The sequence below is a fragment of the Grammomys surdaster genome, unplaced genomic scaffold, assembly GCF_004785775.1.
Source record: "Grammomys surdaster isolate TR1022 unplaced genomic scaffold, NIH_TR_1.0 126271, whole genome shotgun sequence".
Lineage (NCBI taxonomy): Eukaryota > Metazoa > Chordata > Mammalia > Rodentia > Muridae > Grammomys > Grammomys surdaster.
Window position 1 is genome coordinate 10565932 of NW_021621071.1, and position 18066 is coordinate 10583997.

At 45.5% G+C, this 18066-nt stretch overlaps 1 protein-coding gene across 3 annotated transcripts in view; it reads right to left on the minus strand.

Moving 5' to 3' along the window:
- The window catches only part of Msrb3 (methionine sulfoxide reductase B3), a 116257-nt gene extending 98650 nt beyond the window's left edge, over positions 1-17607 (minus strand). For all 3 annotated transcript variants that reach the window (XR_003710217.1, XM_028759067.1, XM_028759068.1), the window contains exon 1: positions 17515-17607. The gene's annotated coding sequence lies outside the window, so the exon portion shown is untranslated. The remainder of the gene's footprint in view (positions 1-17514) is intronic.
- Between the last annotated feature and the right edge of the window lie 459 nt (positions 17608-18066).

An 18066-nucleotide genomic window follows, 5' to 3' on the forward strand; every position in this document is an offset into this window, starting at 1 on the left:
ATATACTCTGACTCTCGCATCCTTTAGTATTTCTATCGTCTCCCTCAATGCTCTTAGAAGGCAGCCAACCTGTACCAGTTGAACGAATGAATATTATGTACTGATTATGACCCACTGTTCAGTTCTTCTCTAAAATCTCCCATTTTCTGGAGATCTCTACAGATCTTTTAGCTTCCTTACTTATAAAATATGGGTTATAATAATTATTTCATTTAAGTTTGTGTTAAATGAAATATTTTATAACACCATATAGCACAGTACAGTGAATTTTAACATTCCCTATCCAGAAGGAAAACAAAGGGAGGAAGAGGAGGGGAGGAGTATAGAGGGAAGGAGAGAGGGGTATGGAAATGAGGGGGAGGAGTATGTAGATGAGGAGAGGAGTATGTAGATGAGGGGCGGGGTATGGAGATGAGGGGGAGGGGTATGGAGATGAGGGGGAGGGGTATGGAGATGAGGAAGGGAGGAAGGAGAGGAGGGAGGGGATGGAAGGGAGAAGGAGGGAGAAAGAATTACACATTACAGAATTTAATTAACTTAGTTTGAAATATAGATAGATAGGACCATTAAACACATAACTTCACAAGAATAATTTTTTTCACTTCAGGAATTATACTTTAGTGACTTTATGAAAAAAAAGTATATACATATAACTTTGACAGAAAGTAAAATTTCAAATTTTACAACCAATTGTTTCAGACAACTCAGAGTGACCCAACTTTGTGCTTACAAAAAAGGAAAATAAAAAATCAGAGGATTGAGTGAGCGGCTCTTACCAACTCCAGCAGAAGTTAAAATTACAGTTTCAATGTGACTGCCGTGCAGATAAAGAATTCAAGGACTTAGAACTAATTTTGCACATGACCCTGAGAATTATTCATAACACTTGAGATCCTGGATTCCCAGCACTTACGACCTTGGGACTGATATACTAATCTCTCATCAAAATGCCAGTAAATTCCATTGTCCTAGGTCCCTCTTCTCTACAAAATGTTAGGGACATTTTATATATTCCACAATAGATTTCGACTTGCAATCAGCTTATCCAATAAGGATGTTCCAACCTCCTTAAAATTATGCCTTTTGGTAATATTTTAAATGAATTCTTTTTAAGGGATATGGTAGTTTCTAATTGAATTGCCTCGGGCTTAGGAAATAAATATCAATATATCTTTTCTTGTTTAAAAAAGTATCAGCTCGGGCTGGAGAGATGGCTCAGTGGTTAAGAGCACTGACTGCTCTTCCAGAGGTCCTGAGTTCAAATCCCAGCAACCACATGGTGGCTCACAACCATCCATAATGAGATTCGATGCCCTCTTCTGGTGTGTCTGAAGATAGCTACAGTGTACTCATAAATAAAATAAATAAATCTTTAAAAAAAAAATAATAAAAATAAAAAAAAAAAAATAAAAAAGTATCAGCTCAAGGATAGACTCCAGGCTATGAAGGGTCTATTAATCAAAACATCATTAATAAAGTTAAGGTGGATCGAGTATTGAATACATGGCTATGTGGTAGTTCCCGTAAGACTCACCTCCCATAGGCTCAGAGCTTTGAATGGTTGGTCCCCAGGGAGCCGCATGTGGCCTTGTTAGAGTAGGTGTGGCCTTATGGGAAGAGGTGTGTCACTGGAGGTGACTTTGGGGTTTCAAATACTCAAATCAGGCCCAGTGCCTCTCTTTGTACTGTTGCCTGTGAATCCAGATAACTCTCCAGCGCCACGTCTGCCTGTGTGTCGCCATGCTGATAATGGACTGAGCCTCTAAACGTGTGAGCCAGCCCCAATGAGCTGTTGTCGTTCATAAGAGTTGCCTTGACCGTGGTGTCCCTTCCCAGGAACCGGACACTGACTGAGACTTGTGGTAATCAGTAACTACAATAAATGTCACGTGATTAGGCGGAAATAATCCTTAAAAGGAAATTGTGGTATGAGAAAAGTAATGCAAAAATAATCACTTTCAACTACAGGTTCCATCTTAACTAACAGAAGCAGGACAGAAAAAAACAATATTCCTAAATTCCTCCCATATAGCAGAGTGACCACGGAGGCGCTTTTACTGTGCTGGTTAGATCGGGTGAGACTTGTGGTATTTCTACAACCACAGACACCAAAATAACCCCTATAAAAGATGAAGGCAAATATAACATAGAAGCCACGTGGCAAGAAATGAGGGAGAAGAAAAATCACACAGCCCTAGACTAACAGAAGGAAGGCTCATCAGCTATGTCTGTGGCATAAAATAAAAATGGTAATTTTTATGAGCTTATCAAAAAGAGTGACTCACATAGCATTGAGAAATAAAGAAATGTCACAGAACGGTTTGAAAGGGGATGAGGGAGAAAAGGCGCTTCCTTTCATCTGGCACACGCAGGCAGCAATAAAAGGGAAGCAATACTTTTCAAAAGAGCTCACTCATGATCAGATTCGTCACTCCCAGTGAACGCGGAGAATAGAATATAAAAACAGGAAAGCCTGTATCCGCCCTTAAAACGTAACACAAATAAGGTTCTTCTAAAAAGCTTCTGCTGGATAAAGCAAAGAGAGGAAGTACAGAAGAGAAGGTCAAATCCCCACTCGCATCCCAGCGACCACTGTTCCCGCACGTTAGTGTGAGCCCAGCACATTCCCAGCAGCTGGGCCACCAGGTACAGAAAGTACCGACTGGACATGCTCTGCCTAAATCCAGTGGGGAATCCTGACAGGTCGAGACACAAGCTATCACCTTACGAAGGACTAAGGAAGAGCCCGTATGCTGACTCTCCAAAAGGACAGGCAAATCTGGGAGATGCTGCCCCACCCCCACCCCACCCCCCCACCCCCGCCTTGAAAACTCCGGATCGTGTTCCAATCAAAATCAAGACAGTCCAACAGCAAGCCAATCCCCTCCTTTCTAGAGCGCGCTTCAGTTGGATGCTGCTACCTTCCTCTTTCTCTTCACAGTCTGTTGTATCTTTGAAAGGGAATCCACAGAAAGCTTTCTGTTCTCCTCCTTTGTAAGCTTGAAAGACAACACACACCAAACTCAGAAGCGCTCTCGTCCTCAAACTGGACAAGCCGGTGTTGCATCTGCCCCTTGTTCTACCTGACAGACGCTGAAAGTAAAGCAGGACACCATAGTAATGGACAGCTTACATGTTAGCAAAGTGAGAGCTAAGGTTAGTAAGCTTGGTAACAATCAGGCAGAGATGGGGGGGGGGGGGGGGACACAGACCCATACCTATAAAAGGTAAGATAAATAAATAACAATATCCGGTGGCCAGGGTTTGGGCTGAAAGAAAGCATGTTCACCGAATGCTGGTAAAGACCCTGGGTTGCATCCTCACCCCGCAAAAAAAGAAAAGAAGAATTGGAGGAGGAGGAGGAGGAGGAGGAGGAGGAGGAGGAGGAGGAGGAGGAGGGGGAAGAGGAGGGAGAAGAGGAAGAAGAGGAGGAATAAAGGAGGAAGAGGAGAAGATGAAGAAGGAAGAAGAAGGAGAGGAAGAAGAGGAGGAGGAGGAAAAGGAGGAGGAGGAAGAAGAGGAGGAAAAGGATAAGCAAGAGGAGGAAGAGGAGGGAGAAGAGGAAGAAGTGGAGGAATTAAGGAGGAAGAGGGAGACGAGGAAGAAGAGGAGGAGAAGATGAAGAAGGAAGAAGAGGAAGGAGAGGAAGAGGAGGAGGAGGAGGAGGAGGAGGAGGAGGAGGAGGAGGAGGAGGAGGAGGAAAATGTTCCAAACAAAGAAAGCCCTGAACAGTGGCCTGGATCTAAAATTAAACATCATCCTGGTTTTGGAGGAAGAGTATGGGTCTGAGGCAAATCGTGGGAGCCAGTGCAGGGCTCTGTAAAAAGAGAACAGACACTAAAGAGAGTGTTACTATCAGATAGGCAGATTTAAATTCTAATAAGAAAAATGTGAAAATGGGTAGGACTCACACAGGACGAAAGGAGACACTGGTCTCTAGCGCCACAGCCTAGGCTGAGCTCTGCCTTCTGTCAGGGTGACAGAGTTTGAATCAGAGAGCACAGCCGTGGCTCAAGCAGCCATGAAAAAGGTAGCAGCATTTTCTAATCTGGGGAATAAGGAGGTAAAAGTTGAAGCAAAAAAGATGTTCTGGGTTTGGCATGTCAGGGCGCCCTGGGCAAGGTTATCCAGTCAGTGGTGACATAAAAGGAAGTGAGGGCGGGGGAACTGGGCTGATGGGGAGATAAAGAGGGAAAGTGACCTAAATACAACTGGAACTGAGGCCACGAAGATGACTGAAGGGACGCATCCCCCAGTGAGAAAGGGCTGCTAAACTCTACCTCAGCTCAAGGCGAGTGCTCCTAAGGAGGGTTGGGGAGAGGGGCACAGGTCAAAGAAGGGAGAGGTCAAAGGGGTCCTCCCAGAACGGTAGAGATGACCATGACTGTAAAAGTCGCTAGTGACACTTACTACATAGTCGCTGTGAGAGGGACCCTCCTAAGTAATTGTCTTGCTTACACCAAGACCAAGGCAACGTACCAAAGAAAGCACTTAATCTGAAGGCTTGTGATTTCAGAGGCCTGGAGTCCATGACCACCACAGTAGGGAGCATGGCAGCGGGCAGGCAGGCCCAGAGCTGGGGCAGGAGCTGAGAGACACTGGGATTGCTGTCGACTTTTGAGACCTCAGAGCCTGTCCCAGGGGACCCATCTTCTCCAACACCACACAACTTAACCCTTCCCAAATCCTTCTACTAACGGGGGACCAAGCATTCAAATACATGAGCCTATACCAGTAGTATGCAAACTAAAAAGACCATAGTAATACACACACACACACACACACACACACACACACACACGCATCTTAGTTAGGGTTTTACTGCTGTGAACAGACACCATGACCAAGGCAACTCTTATAAGGACAACATTTAATTGGGGCTGGCTTACAGGTTCAGAGGTTCAGTCCATTATCATCAAGGCAGGAGCATGGCAGCATCCAGGCAGGCATGGTGCAGGAGGAGCTGAGAGTTCTACATCTTCATCTGAAGGCTACCAGGAAAAGTCTGGCTTCTAGGCAGCTAGGACTAGGGTGTAAAAGCCCATGCCCAAAGTGACACACCTACTCCAACAGGGCCACACCACCAAATAAAGCTACTCCCTGGGCCAAGAATGTTCAAACCATCACTGTGTGTGTGTGTGTGTGTGTGTGTGTGTGTGTATGTATATGCATATGTATATGTATATATTTACTTCATGATTAAAACAGTCATTAGAACAATGAATACAATAGCATCTCCATTTTGCAAGTGAAAGAACTGAGGCATCCTTTTAACTAATTGAATAAGTCAGAAACCAAGGCAAAGGCTGGTTCTAGGGTGGAATGGCTGGTTCTAAGAACCCAAGTTGAGAAGAGAAGGGTGGACAGAATCCACTGAGCTAAACAGGAGCACCATGAGTGGCTTCCACCAGAGCAGCTCACTGCAAGGAAACAGTACCAGCAAGGTGTCACTTCCTGCACCTCCTCCCCCGATTCTAACCGGCATCAGTCCCTCTCTGAACCAGGGCCCCAGATGCTGTACCTACCGCTGTTCTCTGGCTCCACAATCGATTCCCCGGACAGCAGCCAGAATGCTCATTTGAAAACGAAGCTCGGGTCTCCTCGCTGCCTACCTAACATCCCCTCAATACTTCCGTGGGCAGCATGTCTCAACTCTTGTGTTCCTCTAAACACCTGGTAAACGGCTGGCTGGGCAGATCCTCAGAAGACACTTGTTAACGTCCAAGCCCGACAACTTTGAGTTCCATCTCCAGACCCACAGCGGTGGAAGGAGAGAACCAACTACCGGAAGTCATCCTCTGACCTCCGCATACCTACTGTTGACATATGTGTATGCACCGGAAGTCATCCTCTGACCTCCGCATACCTACTGTTGACATGTGTGTATGCACCGGAAGTCATCCTCTGACCTCCGCATACCTACTGTTGACATGTGTGTATGCACGCACATGCCTGCGTGCGTATGCCCACAGTAAATAGACAGATGATAGGTAGGTGATAAAAAAAATAATCAAGTCCCATAGCACCTTGCCCTCCTTTGGATCCTCGACTCAACTGCTCTCTCTTGCTCCTACCACCGAACGGTCTTGCTTCTTCTACAACAGGACGTGGCAGTTTCAAACCAAGAAGGACAGCCTGAGAACAAGGCCTGTCTGCCTAGTTCACGCTGTATCCCAACATGAGACACGCTAATTAGTGCGTCGAGTGTAAGAAGAGTCCATTCGTATTTTACATGGACGGAGAAGAGAGCTGGAAGGAAGATAAGGAATTTGTAAAGTCGTTTGAAGAATAAATGGAGAACAATGGAACAGGAAGGGTTATGTGGAGCGGGGTCGGGGTGAGAAGGCAGGGGTTGGGGAGGATCAGGGGTGAAAGGGCATGGCCGAGCAGGAATACTGGGAAGGACATCTAAGTTAAATACCTTTCAAAAGTCATATGGAAACCCACTACTGTAGAAGCTGCCTGAACTATATGCATGTATGTGTATATGCACATGTATATGTATATTATAGTATATGTTTATTATATGTTTATTATATGTTTGTGTCCGTATGGTATGTTTATTATGTTTGTATATGTATACTATATGTATAGTATATGTATGTATATGTTTATTATATGTTTGTATATGTATAGTATATGTATAATATATGTATGATATATGTTTATTATATGTTTGTTTATGTATATATATATGCATGTATGCAAAACATGCATATGTGCACACACACACAGCCTACAATGGGAGTACAGTGTCACTCCCAAACACCGCAGCCTGTCCAATAAAAAGCCCAGTGGCAGGCTCAGGACTTTGTTGGTCAATGGGATCCCATAGACACTCCCCCCACCCCCCAGAATATCACAGGTCATTTCCTCTGCTGCTGGTACTCTGACAGGTAAGACCCCATTGCTAAAGACACCACGTATTTGAGTCACAGAAAAATCAAACTGGTATTCCCTGGAAGCTTTATCTTTACAGGGGCTGGAAGATGCTATGCGTGCGAAGATACTAAGGGGATAAAGTACTCAGCTGTGTCACTCAGCTCTGAATCCACAATATCACGTTCCTAGAAAGACCCGCCAACCAACACAGAAGTGCACAAGTGTCTTTATGATTGGGACTAACCGCTTTCTGGTTGGATTTGAGGCCTACTCTACAAAAAGGGAAATCACATCTAGCGTCTTTATTAACAAAGAGCCTGTGACTGGGTAGATGATAGGCCCCGAGGGAGAACCAACTACTATTATTATGCTAAATAACACAGAATTAAACATTCTCCTAAGCGCTTATCTCTATATCTGGAGATTACTTCACCTCTCAACCCTCATCTACGGCTTCTTTTCCTTAATAGATGATGACTAGCACACAGAGCCACGAATCTCCCAAGGAGAAACATCCAGATAACAGACCCTCCTCCCAAGGCTCCATGATCATCATGGAAGAGAAAAGGGAACGCCTGCAGGGGTCAGAAGTCTGGGAGGATTGCGGCAAAGCAATGCTGCCCAGATGAGATAGAAGATAGCTGCACATCTCTGTTCACAGTCACTATTACTGCATGCCCAAGACCTGCAAGCCAGACAGAAAATCCTGGCTCAGACAGAAGGAGGCACAAAGTCCCACCTCAGCTGAGGAGCCATTGAAAACTGATGGCTACTGGGAGAGATTAAGTCCATTTTCCTCAGAGATCCTGAGACTTTAACCATGCTCCAGCAGACGGAATTTATGCCCGTGTGCACACACAGGCAACAAACACCTAGTGAACTTAGCGGGTTTGAACACAGAGCACATAAAACCGGGAGGAGAACCAAGGAGGGGCTGTTGTTTGTATAAAAATTTCAAACGAAAGTGAAAACATTTTAACAGCCCCTCCCCCCAACCAAAAACTAAGTTAAATCTCAGGGGAATGCTGGGATAAGTGGGCTTTATGTTTTGTAAGAAAAATCTAGCATGTTTAAATGAGGGGGAATTCGGAAGATTTCCCAGAGCTTGGGAAAACTGAAGGTTATTTTTAAAAATCATAGGAAAACAAGTCTTATTTCTAATTTTAATCTTAAAAATGTACTTTTTAAAATAGTAAGTATTTTAGGGTGTTTGCTCCTTATGCTAACAGTTACACTTCTGTAATTTGGGGTTAATGGAAAAACCAGTTGTTTCCAGCCCCAACCAGAACTTTTTTTTTTTCTCCCTTGGTCATTTCATGATAGAAGAAAGTTCTTCTTAACAGTTATACGTGCTCCAACAGATGAAGTGAATATCACTTGGCAGACACAAGTTATCTGAAAAATCCTAGGATGTTAACTGATTTATGTAATACTATAAAAATTCCCTTTAAAAAAACAATATTTAGAGCTAGCAAGATGGCATATTGGGTAGAGGTGCTCGTCACCGAGTCTCACAAGCCGAGTTTGATCCCTCAAATATATGGAAGGGAGAACTGACTCTCTCAAGTTGCCTTCTGGCCTTCACATATGCACCATGATATGTGTGTGTATGTGTGTGTGTACAGGCACACACTAGCACCTGCACACATAAATAAATGTAAGAAAAAATAAGAACTGCTAGTCTTTTTTGAAAGTGTGTGAAGCATGCCAATATAGAAACACAATATTTCGAGGAAAAAAGCAAAACACACACTGTCCCCAGCAGATGGTAAGCATCTGTAAATAAAAGTACCAGAGCATGCAGAGCTCAACAGTGAGATAGAAAGCTTCCTCTACAGTAAGGGGTAAAGACAGATGAGTTTACACTAGCATTGGTGAGAAATATTAAACAAACAAACAAACAAACAAAAAAAACTCTCAAAGCACTGTGATTAATTCCCAGCAGAGGAAGATGAAGGTGTGACAGGCAACATCATACAGACAGCTTTAACGCTCCATCCGGAAGCTGGATGGGGCACTCAGACTTTTAAAATAAGGTCTGTATGTTTTATATATATTTATATATGTTCGATATATCTTTTCACACTCTATATGTGTGAAATAATTTTGAATAAAGAAAAAAAAAAGCTTACTGAGGAGAGTGCTCACGTATAGGCAAAGCATTTTTCCTTTAACCAGTCATAAGAGTTCAATCTACTTTCAGCATGGCCAGAGGCAAATTCTGCTGGCTATCCACATCTTCCAAAGAAGGCTTCCCAGGCAGAGACAAGCTCCCAAGCATGAACAAGATAAAGGCATAACTTCTAGTGCTTACTGCTGTTACTTCAGAAGGAGCATATGATACTTCTAAAATACTGTAATCTATCTTCCCAATAAGCACTAAATCTTTAAAAGGGTTATGCAACTTTAGCCTTAGATCCAATTACTGGGCGCACTAGAATACAAAGTTCAAAAATAAGATCTTACACAATGTAGATAGCTCAACAAAACAGTGAAACTTAAATCAGAACAAGAAAAACGTAATTCTATGCGTTTTATTATCCGTGCTATTTCCCATTAAAAGTTATGGAAGCTCCTGGGAGATTTTCAGACAACCCACAGACTACAGATGCTTAAAAGCAGCATCAGGGGTTGGCAGCTAAACCCGCTAATTCTGAAAATAAGAGAAACAGAGGCATAAGAAAGTTAAATGTTTTGAACGCAAACAAGTTAGGAGGACACAGTCGCCTCACTGACACCCACAGTTCCTCTCAGGCCACTGCAGGACTCTCTTGCAGCACTACTGGGTGATTATGCAAATGAACCTGCAACATTTTGGTTATACAAATACACCTGCAATGTTTCAAATTGCTCTTCTTATGGGTGAACAACCTCTGCGTTCAAACCATTCTCTTCCCGGCCCACTAAGGCCATGTGACACATTCACATCAAGAAACTGGAAACAGGGTGCTGGAGGGATGATTCAGGAGTTAAGAGCTCTGGGCTGCTCTTCTAGAGGACCCAAGTTCAATTCCCAGCATCCACATAGCAGTTCTCAATCATTTGTGCCAGGGATCCACTACCCTCTCATGGCTTCCATGATCCCTGTATAGACATGGCACAGACATGTGTGTAGTCAAAATGCCAATACACATAAAATATAAAATAAAAACATTAAAATCTAATATAATTTTTGGAAAAAAAAATCAGATGCAAAGATGACAGTGAGCTTTCAATTTCCAACTCTCCCTTCGACTATCTCAAAACGAGAACTCCAAGAGTACTCGTGGTCACTCGTGATACCTTATCCAATCTGGACTAGGTCCCGGGAGACACGGCCGTACTTTCCTTATTAACACACTACTAATCTAAAAAAAAAGAAAGAAAAGCCTCTACCTATCAGGCACGTTGGAATTCTCTCCAACTCCCACCACGCCCTGAGTCTGTAGTCACTGAACAAATAAAAGCAAAAGAATAAACATGCAAATACAAGATGGACTTATACCAGGACTGTCCTACATTCCCACACAACACCAGTTCATTCTTGTTAACGACTTAAACTTGACATAGGTTCCGAAGTCCTTTTCTTGGTCATTAAATAAAGACACTGTAAGAGTTTGTTATGTCGTGTTTAGCAATGGCAGACAGTTATAACCAAAACAATGAGTGCTATAAATGGGTTATGCAAATTTCACCTTAACATCACATTATAGGCCTAAGAATGATGCCTGAAAACGCAGTTTTCAAAGTATACTGTTTCCGTCTCCTCATCCTTGAGACTATTTAATAACATGGTCTCAGCTAGTATATCGCCCAGCCAGGAAAAATAAATCCTTTAAAATTTTTAAAATAAATAAATAAAAACAGGTGGCCAATTGCTGTGACAGGATTTTGAGGAAATTCCTTTTGTAAAAAGTTCTTTTTTTTTTTTTTTTTTTTGAGACAGGGTTTCTCTGTGTAGCCCTGGCTGTCCTGGAACTCACTCTGTAGACTAGGCTAGCATCGAACTCTCGAACTCAGAAATCTGCCTGCCTCTGTCTTCCAAGTGCTGGGATTAAAGGTGTGCGCCACCACCACCCGACTTTGTAAAAAGTTCTTACAATTATGTTTTAAATTTTTAAAAAAGGTAAAGAGAGTGACCCAGGGGACTCTGAATCCAGAGCGTCCCTGAGAAGACCTGCAAAACCAGAAAGCAAATGCAGTCTGCAAGCTTTTTAAGTCATGATTTCCACACATGCACTTTTCGAGCATACGGGTGCAAGCATATGGGTTCATTTTTATGTTCAACGTTGACTTCCAGACCTTCACAGTGGCTTTCTGCTGTTGTGTATCTTCTCAGTCAACGGCTGCTAAAAGCTATAGCTATGGGAGTGCTGACATTCCATTTTATTTTGAGAGGGGGGAATAATTCTTCATACTCTGTTCTGTACACTAGCCTGTCTCTCTATTTACATGCGAGGACCAGGGCACTGTCTTTAGAAACCCCAAATCGGGGTATACTGTTATCTGTACGCTGGACCCTGAGAACACAGTTTCTAGGCCTCTGTTCTCTCAGGTTCGCCTTTAATCAGCTGCAGGTGTCCTCAATCTCTACAAGCCTTGGAAGTAAACCCTCACTCGAAAGGCTTTCTCTCTGCTTCCCTTCAGCCATCAATGCATTGGATACTCTGAGCTGACAGCCAGGTAGCCACGCTTCTCCATGGTACAGAGGACAGGGAGGCTAGCTCAAGGGTGCTGGAACTATGCAGGTGACAACTGATAGCATGAGACGTTCAGGGTGTGTGTGTGTGTGTGTGTGTGTGTGTGTTAGTACAAAATGGAGTGCAGCGATAGTCGGCTTCATATATTTTAGACTAAGAAAACGTCAAAAATTACGAAAGACAACCTGACTACGGCAATGGAAAGTGCCCCTAAGACACAGAGCCAGGCAGAGAATTGAGAGTACTCCGTTAGCATTCTTACCGCCTGCCCGTTCTTGGAGTCGATGAACGGAGGGATGAGGAGGCCTGTGAGACAAAAATGTGTCCAGAACTAACCGCACAACTTAAAGTTTTGGTTGTATTGAGGAGGATGGGGAAGGAGCAGCCCCACCGTGCAGGTTAAGGGTATTCTGGACGCAGTCGTATCTCCTATGGAATTAGAAAGGCCACGCCCCTTCAGCACAGCGGCTTGCAGACAGAACACCAGGTGTGGATCGCTACTGAAGCCTTCTCAGGTTCTGTCTTCTTTAGGATGCTTTTCCCGTGTCCCTCCTCTGACACGAGCCAACCCTGTTCTCGTCTTACCTTTCTCTCCATCCCTCCTCACTCACACAGGTCTCATTTCCAGGTCTGCTCGCTCTCCCTACACACACACACACACACACACACACACACACACACACACACACGGTTCCGCCACGCACTCCACGGCCACACACGAGCCTACCACATGCTTCCACAGGAGTGTTCTCTGGGAACGAAAAGCAGGAAAGACCTGCAGCTACTACTTATTTTGTCTCCAATACAAAGCTGTTCTGAGCTCACCCAGGCGTAAGAGTTTGCCAACACGTTTACCTATCCGTTTCTTTCTCAGTATCTGCTTAATGACCTCAGCCCACTCACCGCCCACAAGGCTTCCTCCACCTCACTGCCCTAGTTTGGGTCTTCATTTCTTAAAAACAAACAAACAAAAACCCTCTCAAACTGTTTCCTAGTCAGTCACCCAATGCTTTTTTTTTCGTTTTTCGAGACAGGGTTTCTCTGTGTTCCCCTGGCTGTCCTGGATCTCACTCTGTAGACCAGGCTGGCCTCGAACTCAGAAATCCACCTGCCTCTGCCTCCCAAGTGCTGGGATTAAAGGCGTGCGCCACCACCGCCCGGCAACCCAATGCTTTCTTTGCCAACTCCACTCATCCTGTGAGCTGTTAGAAATACCCCCTGCAACTCAACTCTAGTTGCGACATTCCAGGGATCAAGAAACTCCAATTTCATAGCTAATGAGGTCAGTCCAAAACTCTGGGCCTTTAGCATTAAGGGTCTTACCTGCTCGGAGCCCAGTGGAATCCTCCACCTCTCTGTCTTCACAGTTCTGTTTGTATCTGTTCCGGGCCTCCTGCATTTCCCTTGTCTGACATAAAGTATCATGTGCTCAAGCAAGGCCGTTCCCTCCCCTCCCCTCCCCTCCCCTCCCCTCCTGTGCCACTTCAGTTGATAGGAAAACTTCCTGTCTTTTACATATTCGATCTTCACACAGGAAATTCGAGTGTTCATGGAAAAGCTTATTTTTAAAAATCTATGAAATAATAATTAAGAAAGGGCAGTGCACCGGGCGGTGGTGGCGCATGCCTTTAATCCCAGCACTTGGGAGGCAGAGTCAGGCGGATTTCTGAGTTCAAGGCCAGCCTGGTCTACAGAGTGAGTTCCAGGACAGCCAGGGCTATACAGAGAAACCCTGTCTCGAAAAAACAAAACAAAACAAAACAAAACAAAACAAAACAAAACAAAACAAAAACACCAAAAGAAAAGAAAGGGCAGTGCACCTGTGCTCCAGTGTCAAGGAGGGAGGAGGCAGTGGGCGTGAGGATTTCAGAATGTGGAAATTCAGAAAATGACATGGCTGTGGCCCTGTTGGAGTGCTAAGAGCCTTCTCAGAATTATAAGCGAACCACTAGCCTCCCACGCAGTGAGCGCATATGGTGCTGGGTGGCACAGGGTTTTGGGGAAGCTAAAAGAAGTTACACACACTATTAGATACGGAAGGCTTACAGGGTCTCGAAAGAGGCCATATCAACCACGATAGAAAGAAAAGGCCCAGATTGTGAGCCAAACCTCATGAACCTAAATTCTTTCTATTTTGAATGACTCTGTCATTTACACACTCTTCATGAGTTTACAGGGGAGAGCTACTTGGACTCAACACTTCAGTCAGCGAATTCCTGAAAGCATGCAGGCGACGGCCTACAGAAAGGATTGACGGTTAGCCCAGGATTTTCACAACTCGATAATTCCTGAGTGTGACACGCACTCCTGCTGAAGGAGCCACACGAGGTCTAGTGCTCGCAGGTGACGTCACCACTTCTACCTACAGTGCAATCAAGAAGAAATTATGCAGCGTGAAGACTAAATGCCCCCAAAATCTTAACACAGGAAAAGGCTGACTCAGCAGGCTCTCTACGTGATACTAGAAGTCAAAATGACTTTGGGGGAAAATCTAGACCAACCGTGTGACCCACACTGTGTGTTATCAGGTTCCTCCTTGGAGGGACATTCAATCTGCTTTGTGCGTGGGATCAAGGGACACAGTGAGAACTGCTGAGCTACAGAGTGTGACTGCAAACAACAAAGGACCCAAGAACACGAACAAAAACAGCCAGAGACAAGGGAAGCGTATGAAGGCAAAGACTAGAGACATAGAACGTTCCAGCCTTTCGTTATCGATCATAACCCTGGGCCCTAACACGGTCCATCTGCGCTTGGCTTCCAACGGTCTTCTAGTGCGTTCCCTTGCCCCTTCCTTCCTTTAGACTAAAAGCTCAAAACTCCTAGTTTTGGTTTATTCCTACTTCAGGTTTATTTCCGTTTCTTCAAACAAGTAGTAATGAAAAACTTTCCACAAAGTCAGCTGACTCATAGCTGCCCCTAGGTTTTATTTCCTATATTCTCTTAAAGGTCTCAAAAGAAAATGTCAGACTGTCGGGCAACGGAATACACTAACAGTGATCAAGGGCCATAGTGAGCATTTTACAAGAATGAATTAGGCCCAAGAAAGAGGAGACACAGGGCAATCAGGGTAAAGTCATGAGATCCATGTCAGCCATAAGAAATTCTAATGAAGCAACAATTCTATGGTTGTTTGTGAGCCTATCCAAAGGCAAGTTAACCGGGCAGGCTGAACTGAGTCTTCCCAGAGGCAGGATTATAAAGCAGTGTGTCACTTGAGGGGGTTTTGTTTGGAAGGTTCCTCAGGTAACTACCACAGGCTTTGAGGGGCAGGAAGTCCCTGAGTGAACTCTGATGATATCTCCCCAGACCCAAAAACCAAAACCAAGTTATCAGGCGGTGTCAGAGGCTTCAGTTTACCTACAGAGGGCAGGCAGACATTTGCCAGTGACAGAGCAGCACTCTCTGAAAGTACACGACTGAGTTTTAAACAAGCCCCGATTGGGTATGTACCTTCTGTGAGAAGATCCTGAGGCAGACGGCTCCCCAAAGCTGAAGCCACGCCCATCGGACCCAACTATGTGGAGACCAGTTTAACACGTGGGGCAAGTCGAAGACTGACACTCAGATGTCCGAAGGAATGAAGTGGGTGGCTCTTCAGGGTTATGCAAACAGAAGCTGTACTAGAGAATCCTGCCATTGGAAGGCATTTACAGAATAAGCAGCTAAATTTTGGAACCAAATTCGACCAAATCCCCAGACACATACACGCACGTGCACACACACACACACACACACACACACACACACATATACATATATATGTACATATACATACACATGTATATATATGTACATACATATTTATATATATGATTAAAATATAAAAGGGCTCTGACTAGATTATGATGGAACTCCAAAGCATTTACTAACTTTGTTTTCTGATGGCTTAAAAAAAACTCTAAGTTTCCTTATTAAGTGAAAAAATACACCAGAAAAACTGATGGATTCTAGTTTGGGATAGTTTTTAGACTTTATTTTTCCTTCTGACAGTCTGACAGCCAAACCGCAGCTGGCCTGGAACTTGCTCTCTAAAGGAGACTGACCTCAGACTCATAGAAATCTGCAGGCCTCTGTCTCTGTGTGCCGGGATGAAAGGGTGTCCTACCACGCTGGCTGTTAGACGTTCTTATCACCAGAGTGGAAGAACAAGGACTTCTGGCCTGATAGTTTCGACATTTTAGCCGAACCATTGGAACAAGTAACTTTAAAAGTTGAAACGGTGCTTTGATTCGAAATCTAAATGACACTGTGTGCTGCGACCTTGGCAGACAGGCCGTTCAGGCACTGTGACAACAATCCAAATGGCAAAGAGCTACTGGGTTTAATATGAAAAATCCCAGACGTCCACATAGGGAAACTATTAAAAGCATCAGAAACTCGACTATCAGGTAGGAACAAATTTTTAGAACTATGTTTAAATAGTCCAAATATAAACTTGGTGTTTGAACTCACTGGCAAGAGGCCCTGGCACAGTTGATTTCGGTCTTCAAAGGCTGCTTGACCACAAACATCAAGTAAGTCCACTTATCACACACACACACACACCATCATTCATATACTCCCTTTCAGTACAATCTGTTCCTTCTCATCCAGCCCAGCAGGTTTTAGAAATCCATTGATAAACTATTTAGTCAGAATCTCTTGATTCCCAAGGAGTGTTACAAAGCAGCTCCAGGATGATGAGTCTATTTAAAGGTGGGTCCTTTCTGAAGAACAATGTTCTGGAACAAACATAAAACTGCCCCCATGGCTAATGTGAGCCCTCACAAACTGCACATGGTGTACATTTAACTATGTGTCATTGGTTCTGAGAAACCACTTGATAAACTCTATGACCCTGAGAATCTTTCCTGGGTAACATTTTACACATTCAAGTACCTTTAGAACCTACTTTGTTTTTTTATGCTGCACCGGGTGTAGTTAACTGTCAGCTAACCTGTGTGTCGTGTCCTGGCTAGTCAAACCTCATTTTGACAGTTCAGTCTACCCTACCGATAGGCAACACAGTGACCACCTAACACCTCCCACGCAATCCCAGTTTCTGAGGATCATAACGTTTTGCCTTGCCAGACAAAATTAATCAAGCCTTGATTGGTTTACTCTGTCCAAATTCAAGAGCCCCTGCAACTTAATATTTTCCTTAAAAAAAAATCTCCTCTTTGTACTTCAAATAATTGTTTTTTTTTTTTGACACTCAGTGGAAAAAGGAAGAAAGAAAAAAATAATGCTTTCCCCTCCCTAATGCTTTCCATATGATTCCAAGAAAAATCTTTTAAGTCTTTATTGTTCCCACTTTAGAACTACCACACTTATGGCATAACCTACAAAGGCAGGAACAGCACTTTTTATTCAGATAGTTTGAATTGAAATAGCCCAGTGGAAAAGTTTGAGAGAAAAAAAAAAAGGGGAGAGCGGGGACTGTGATGCTTGTTTTCACTTGAAAACAAAACAGAACCGGTACCTGCTCCCTGGGGTTATGCTGGTACCTGTTTGGGCCTATGAGCCGCCAGCCCCGTCCCGGGTGCGCCCCAGTCCCCGGGCCTGGCGACGCCTTCCCGGTTCCCACGCCCCGGCCCGTTATCCCCCGGCAGCAGCAGCGGAGAGGCCCGAAGACGGACGCGCCCTCGGAGTGGCAACCGACGCCCCCTGCTACCCCACCGAGCCTCCCCGGGGACCCGCGCGGGGACGGCGGCTCAGGTTCGCCTTGGGGACGGGTAAGGTGTCAGCGCGGCGGCCGGCGGGGCGCGAGCTCTCCCGCCTGACCTCGTTCTGCGCTGTCCCTCGTTGGCAAGGCGCGTCTCCGGGGTCTGCCCGGACTCTACGGCAGGGGGATGACTCTCGAGTCTGATGGGCGGCGCGGGCGCTCCCGGGACGGGGGTGGGGGTGGGGGAAAACACTCCGGGTCCCAGGCTGACTCGGAAGGGTCGGAGGGGGCGAGGCGGGGACTCACCGCGCGGCGTGGTGGCCGCGACCGCAGCTAGGCAGAGACCCAGGCAGAGCGCGATTGGGCGCGGGAGGGTCCGCCGCGCACTCCGGGGAAGACGAGCCGCCGCTGTCCGATCCCTCCTCCCTCCCGGCTCCGGGCGACAGACGGGGCGGCGGGAGGCATGACGGGAAATTCCTGGGCACGGGCGGCCGAGTCCAAATATGAGCATAGCAGACAAGCGAGGGAGGACGGCGGAGCGCGCTGGCCGCGGACGGGGCCCGCTGCCCGGGACGCCGCCGCCGCCAACTCCCGCCTCCGGCGCCGCCTCCACCGCCCCAGCCAGCCCTGCGGGGCCAGCGCTTCCGTGCGTGGGCACCCGGGGCAGAGCCCCCTCGCGGCATCCACCCGAGACCTCTACTCTAGGGTCAGGACACCAGAGAGCAGAGGACCTGACGGATGACCTGTCAGGGTGGTGGCCTGTACCAAAGAGCCTGGGAAGTGCCAGTTAAGGTGTGACGCAGTCGCTCCGGTGCCTACTGAATACCCATAATACAGAGGACCACCGCCTGCGTCCCA